We start from the raw sequence: 7108 nt of genomic DNA on the forward strand, positions 1-7108 counted from the left end.
TTCGATCTTCCACTTTTTTTCCTTGTAAGGTTGAGCCAGTTTTGTGGGACTGTTTGTATTATATTTTAAGATTGTGTCTTATACTTTGAGTTGAAATTATGATCTTATATCCAGGATATTTTGATTAGACTTCTAGACTACTTACACCTTTTTAGTATTCTACTTAATATAAGGTATGCAGTCAGTCGCTCTTCCCAGTCAGAAAAGGGGAGCTGTAAACAAATATCCCCTATTTGGCCTTGCAGCACAGTTTAGGACCACTATGGTGCTTGCTACTTGCTACTTGCCAGTTTCAAAGTATGCATTCTAAAAATAAGTGAAGACGTGGGCTATTAGAGCAACAATTTAACAATTGCTCGTGCAGTTATAAAGTTCACATTGTGACACTGATTACAGGTTGTCTGTGACCCTCTGTTTTGAGGGGCCTAAAGGATGGCAAGTTCCTAAGGACTGGCACTACAAGCAAACTACACACCCATATGCAACGAATGGCAAAAAGGTACTCCTTGCCGCAGAGTAGAAGAATCCCTTTTATGCGCTTCAGGTGCACATGAATGAGAGCTAGGTCACTTTTTTTACTCTGGAGCGAGGGCCCCTTGCCTGACAACAGAACATCACTCCACAAGCTGGAAAAATGTAATGGAACATTACATGACCTGACCTACAGTATGAACAACATCCCCTGGTAGTCTTGACAAAGTCTGTAAGGCAAGTTAACAGGGCAACATGGAGCCCAAATTATTTTCCAGACTCGGCCCAGGAGAGGTGTGGGCTGATGAGGCGACAACACGCTCATCTCATCTTTGAGGGTACCTTTGTCCACCAACGTGCTTCCAACTCTCAACTGCTGCATAATACTAGTGGGACTGACAATGGGAAATGCCTGCAGATTTCTTTGGAGACTGTCAGTATGATGATTGTTAGAAATTGGGTTGTAGATTGACTGGGGTATTGAGCCCTAATCACGCAGCAACCACAATCCTAGTCAAGGTAAGATGCAGGCAAACCCTAAATTAACCTGTGCTCCCCCTCTGGTAACTTGGCCAAAAGCAGTCCGGTTTAACTTTGAAGCAATGTGTAAAGTATTTGTGCAACACTTCAAATACTACAATAATGAAAACCCTGCACAAAAAGGTTCCACAACAGATTATAAATAATAGCTCTTAATTTGATAAATAAAACGAGACCAAAACTGCAAAAATCCAATGAGTATAACTTGAGATATTGAATTTAAACGTTTTTAGGTCAAAATGGTGATAGAAGCAAAAAGCGATCTTCTAGATATCTGGTTGCACCGGACCGGGACAAAGTCAAAGGTTCAGGTTGACCGTGATGGAGCATGAGCCGGATACAGGGACCCAGTGAGGCTCACTGAACAAAAGTACCTTAATCCTGGATGCATCCACGTCAAGGATGCAGTGTACAGTTGTGGCGTCTATGCTGGTCCACACAGCAGCTATGATTCTCTGGTCCCAATTTATGCAGCAGCGGTGAAGCGTTGACTCCGGTGAGTTGTGATGCAAAGGCTTTGTCGTTGAGTCTGCAGGCAATGGAGACGCAAGGACTTTGCGTGTGATGCAGTGGTGATGCTGAAGGGGTTGCGTCTGGTCCAATCCATGCAGCCGCGGCGATGTGTAGGTGCAAATCCACGCATCTGAGGCGATGCATCAATTCTTATCCACTCAGCAATGTGTCGGTACAATAGCAGATGCTTTGGGACCACTGGAACAAGCACCATGGGCCCACTTCCAATTGTCCAGAACTAGGGTGGCACCATTTGGCAGGGAAGACTCACAGATGGCAAAGTCCAGGTGCAGAAGCAGGGTATTTGGAAGTCTTTTATGTCCCCCAGGTTTAATATCAGGAGGCCAGCCAGCGAGCCCTTGGAGTCACACTGGCTTCAAGTAATGCAGGTCCAGCCCTTCACACCCAGGCAGTGGAGCGGCAGGGCAGCACAGCAAAGCAGGAGTCCAGCAAAGGAGCAGTCCAGCAGAGTAGTAGACCTTCAGTCAGCAGCACAGCAATTCTTCCTTGCAGAGTCTCCAGAGGTCCAGAAGTGTACTGAAGTGGTGGTGTCTGAGGTCCATTACTTATACCCAGTTGTGCCTTTGAAGTGGGGGCGGACTTTAAAGGCATACAGTTGAAGTGCACAGAGGTCCTCCCTTCTTGCCCTGGCTCCAGGCTCACTATAGGAGGGGTATGCAGTACTTTGTGTGGGGATAGGACACAGCCTATTCAGGTGTAAGTGAGGCTGGGTCAAGCTCCTCCCTTCCATCCTGCCAGGATGGCCAGTCAAGTCAAATCTAAGCTACCACTGTGTGTCCCTGTCTTGGGGGAATAACCAAGCCCAACTCTCACCCACCCCAGACGTGATCGGAGTCAGCCAGCAGACACCAAATGGCTAAAGTAAAATGCCAACGGTATTTCTAAAGACAGTGGTCCCTAGACAAGGATTAATGAGAGCAAACAATATAGACTTAATCAGTACTATATTTTACAGCTATCCAGCTGGACAGGTGTTTTAATATACAGTTGCTTAAATATACACAAAATTCAGCAAGAAACAAATAAAGTGGGACACAAGCCTGTATGCTACTTAGTGGGAAGGACGTACAACATGAAACAAAAAGGCTCGGGCAGAGTAAATTGTTTGTATGCGACCCATTTGGTAGGACAAACAAATTATAGTGGAGCAATATCAAAAACCTGTACATACATCAAATTACAACACTTTTTAGCAGCACTGTGGGCTGAGGCTGTGCGGGTAAAACCATTGTCACACATAATGCTATTCTGGCTAGAAACCAATGTATCTGGCAAACCGCTGTTTAGTAAATCATGGCCGGTTCTCTACTGTCACGCCCACACACACTCTCCACATCGCTGTGCGGTGCAGCGGATATATGACCAGTCTGTACGGATGCACTTGCGCACATACTCTTTGATCACCTGTTAGACTTGACTTTTTCAGCGGTTTCTCCCCCCCCCCCCCCAAGACCTTTTGCTTTTTGATCTCCTGTTTTTGACTTTGTTTTTTGGTTATAGGACTCTGGGCACTTTACCACTGCTGATCAGTGCTAACGTGCGTATGCTTTCAGGGTAAATTGCGTTTATGGATTGGTGTTTGCATGAATGGCTATTTGATTTACTGAGAAGTTCCTAGTACAGTGCACTGTATGTTCACAGGGCCTTTAAATCAAATGCTACTAGTGGGCCTGCAGCACGGATTGTGCCACCTACATGAGTAGCCCTAAAAAGGTATCACTGACCTGCCATTGCAGTATCTGTGTGCAGTTCTAAACTGCCATGTCGACCTGTCAACCAAATATATTTATTCACAATGTTAATTAAATACTAAATGGGGTTTAACATGCACACACATATGTCCAGCAATATATTAAGTAGTGTCACGCAAAACATATATATGCTTCTCCGCTCAAAGCCAAATAGTGTCCGTAACAACAGGCCGAGGTGCTGGCAGTCTCGCAGGTAGCATCACTGTTAGTCCGGTCCTCACTCAGTTGCCGTTCTCTCCGCAGCCACTGCTAGCGTTTCCTGGCAACCGCTGGTCTAGTTTGGCATTCCAGGCCCTCACGGCACAGCCTCTGACTTTCCCCCACCGGCCGTCGGTCACAACGTCTGGCCCTGCACTACCTTTAAGGCTCTGGTGACCAGGGACATCCTCCGTTTCTCCTATGTCGTTATCTCACCTCCAGCGCCAATCCTCCAGTCTTCCTCTCTACTGGGGCTTCTGAGTTCACCATCTCATCCCTATGCTGGCCTCGAGAAGTATTCTACTCAGTAGGCAGAAAATTCCCAGCCCACTCACCTTGGGGTCCAGGCCTCATTCTATCTGCTGGGCGCTCTCTCGCCGGTTGGCCCGCTCCGCAGCTCCTCACAGTTGCCTGCTGTATGCAGAGCCCTTTAGGGGTTCAGATGGCACAGTGGGTGGAGGATCTGTATCAGATAATGGGGCCGAGATGCGGAGCCTCTCTTAAGTGCGTCCGCTATCTTGGCTGGCTAGCCATGCCCCCCCTTTCAGAATGCTTGATTATGTTTAGGCATTGCCCCAGCAGCGGCTGCAGGTTGGCCTTTAAGCAAAGTCTGTGTTGCAGCCATATATTTTCCAGGTTTTGCCAGATCTGTCAGGATCTCAAGATGATAGAGTAGTTCTTTAGCTTCATTGAAGGTATGTGCCCTGCATGCTAAGACAGGTTTTAGTAAAATGCATCGTGCATTAAGATGGACAAATGCATATTAGATGTTCCAGAGTTACTATTCTTGGATGGCATAGTCTGCATTGGCCCCACCCAGAGCATGATTTCCAGGTTGCACTCTACTTTTTAATTGGTAGGGCCATTAATCTTGCATAAAGAATATGCTTTAGTGTTTTCTTCCTCAGTGCACTGTTCAAGTAAAGCTGGATTGGGTTGTCTCTATATGAGTTCATAATTGCCTGGATGTTTGATTTGGACTCTTCCAAGTTAACAATGTCTTATTGCACAGAAAGGAGCCCGACTTGTTTCTTCAATACTGTTTTCAGTAGTGTTGCTGGAATTGATTTGTCTTCCCAGTTTTCGCAGGCCAGGTTTCAATTTTCGCATGCAACTGACATTAATTCCTCCCAGTTGTACATTTTTCTTTCAGGACCTCTTTCATTGTAAAGGCCGTCGAGGCTCTCACTTTATGATGATACTGCACAAAGGCTGCCATGTTTGCTAGAGACTGTACATAGGCTGAACTTTAGGCATAATAGAGAGTTTCGAACAAGTGAGGGTATACCAAAAATGCACTTGTTGGTCCCACACTGCACCATTTCCGTTATAGTTGTTAATGCCCCAGCAACAGCTATATGACAATAGCAGATGGTCGGGAGGAGTTTAGCTTGTATTACGCCCCGTATTGCTTTTGTGGTCGGGCTGTGCAGTTTTGAGTTTAGTTTGTTCAGGGCATCGGACACTGCTTTTCCTTTCTCTTCCCTACGAATGGTATGAAGCTTTGACGTTCCAAAGCTGCAAAACCAAACACCCAGGTAGTTATATTTTGTGTTGCTTTTTATCTTTAAGTTACATAGTTACTATTGAAGTTTGTTTTTATTTGGATTTTGCCCAAAAGTGGCAACCTTTGTTTTTATGTTGTTGACAGCCAGTTTATTTTTGATGTTGTATAAGTGGAGGGTTTCCAGTGCTTTTTGCATCCCCCTTCTTAATGTGATCCATTATGATCAAATCATTTGCATATTGCATCAGGAAAAGCCAATTTTGGATATGCATAGGTTTCATAGCTGCCAAGGTTTCAGATTGCTATGAGTGACATTTTCATAATTTCAGTGTAATTATGAGTGACATTTCAAGGACTATGAGTGACACTTTCCCGCAAGCAAAATCAAGCAATAAAGACGAGGGAAAAATACAAATATCGCAAATTACACCCATTTGAGCAACAAAAAACTAAGAAATTCTTAAAACTCCTGCAAAGCACCTGCAATGGAAGGACAATGACTGAAGACAAACTGCGGGACTGTAGCTCTCAGTGACAGAGGGAAGGCAGGCACCGCAGCTGCTGAGATCTCATTGATTGGATCCTTCATAACAGCACACTAGCCTAAAAAGCAAATCTTACAGCATAGCGAGTGCAACAAGGAGATATACTGTCATTCAGTCTCACAGCAGGCTGGGTCATGTCATTAACTTGACAGACAGGCTGCTCCACTTCTCTCGGACGGACACGAGGCCCTGCAGCCCCAACCCTGCTCTCACAGCACACCTGAAGGGCAAGGGAACGGTTCAGTGCTTGCAGGCCTGGTGCCAGTTGAAGGTGAAATGCTCCGAGAGGAGGGACTGCCGAGGCTTGAGTTGGGGCCTGGCCAGTGTTCTACCTGCACCACTGGTATTTTTCTGCATCGGCTGGCACAAAAATAAGCAAAATCAGGAAAGCAGTATTTGTATACATTATCTGTACATACTTCAAACAATAAATATAAAGCACTTTTAAATGTGCTTGAGCTACTTTAACGATACCTAGTAAATAATTGTAGGCAACAAAGGCATAAAAGTGATGTTATAAATAAATGTATATGATTTTGTTTAAATTCATCTTTCATATGATACACGGGACTTTCAGACTTTTAAAACAACAACTGGACAGTATTTTGTTGGTGGAAAGGAGACAACCGTAGCTGAAGCAAGAGCACTACACGTACCAGACACAGGTTAGTTTATAGTGGTGCTGTACCATACGGAAACAGGGTGTGTGTGCTAGGGTTTTAGGAGATACCATAAGCAGCTTGATGTCATGAAATGAATTTTAATTCTTTGCTGCATGTATTGTCTACATGATATGAAGGACATGCAGCCCTACACTGCAGATTGTGTACCGGAACCAACCAGTAGTAAAGAATCATGGTGCATCAAACGCTCCCAGAATGACACACTCGATCCCCTAACTCCGACGGAGGCTAGGTAACACTTGACGCTAGCAGGAGTGTTGGGCGCGTGGAAAAACAAAACTTTAAGCAGGCGCCCACCGTTGTGTTTGCCTCGGAAGTCAATCACTGCGTGAGCACAGTGAGAGGCGCCACTTGGCAGAAGATATGTAAAGGCAAAGCCCAGTCCCCCCGGATCCACACGAGGCACTGACTGTCTATTTAAGGATAACAGTTTTGACGAGCAAGACACGGGTTCAAGCAGTTCGTGCGATGGATATAAATGACCTGCACAGGGACTGGGCACAGAAGGTTCTGCAGGCAGCAGTCACGTGACAAAGAGTTGAGACAATCGTGGGGTCTCAGCTGCTAATGCAGCCAGCTGAGGTCAGCACCAAAACCGCGACAAGAGCCCGAAGAAGGCTCAAGACACTGTCAGCAGCGCTCTACCAGGTAGAGGCCCGGGCTGCTAACATTATTAAGTGGTGTTATGGTAGTTATGTCTGTTAGTCGGGGTCAATATTTGTATTGTTTAGTCACTGTGCACAGACTGAACACCGCGGCCAGCTAAGTACGAGCGGCAGCAGCACGACGATCCCACAAAAAAAAGAAAGACTGCGGAAATTAAGTGTACCTTGCAGTTCAAATCAGACGGACGGAAGAGAAAGTGCAGAAATCTGCACC

The sequence above is a fragment of the Lissotriton helveticus genome, chromosome 1_1 (genome assembly GCF_964261635.1).
Source record: "Lissotriton helveticus chromosome 1_1, aLisHel1.1, whole genome shotgun sequence".
Classification (NCBI taxonomy): domain Eukaryota; kingdom Metazoa; phylum Chordata; class Amphibia; order Caudata; family Salamandridae; genus Lissotriton; species Lissotriton helveticus.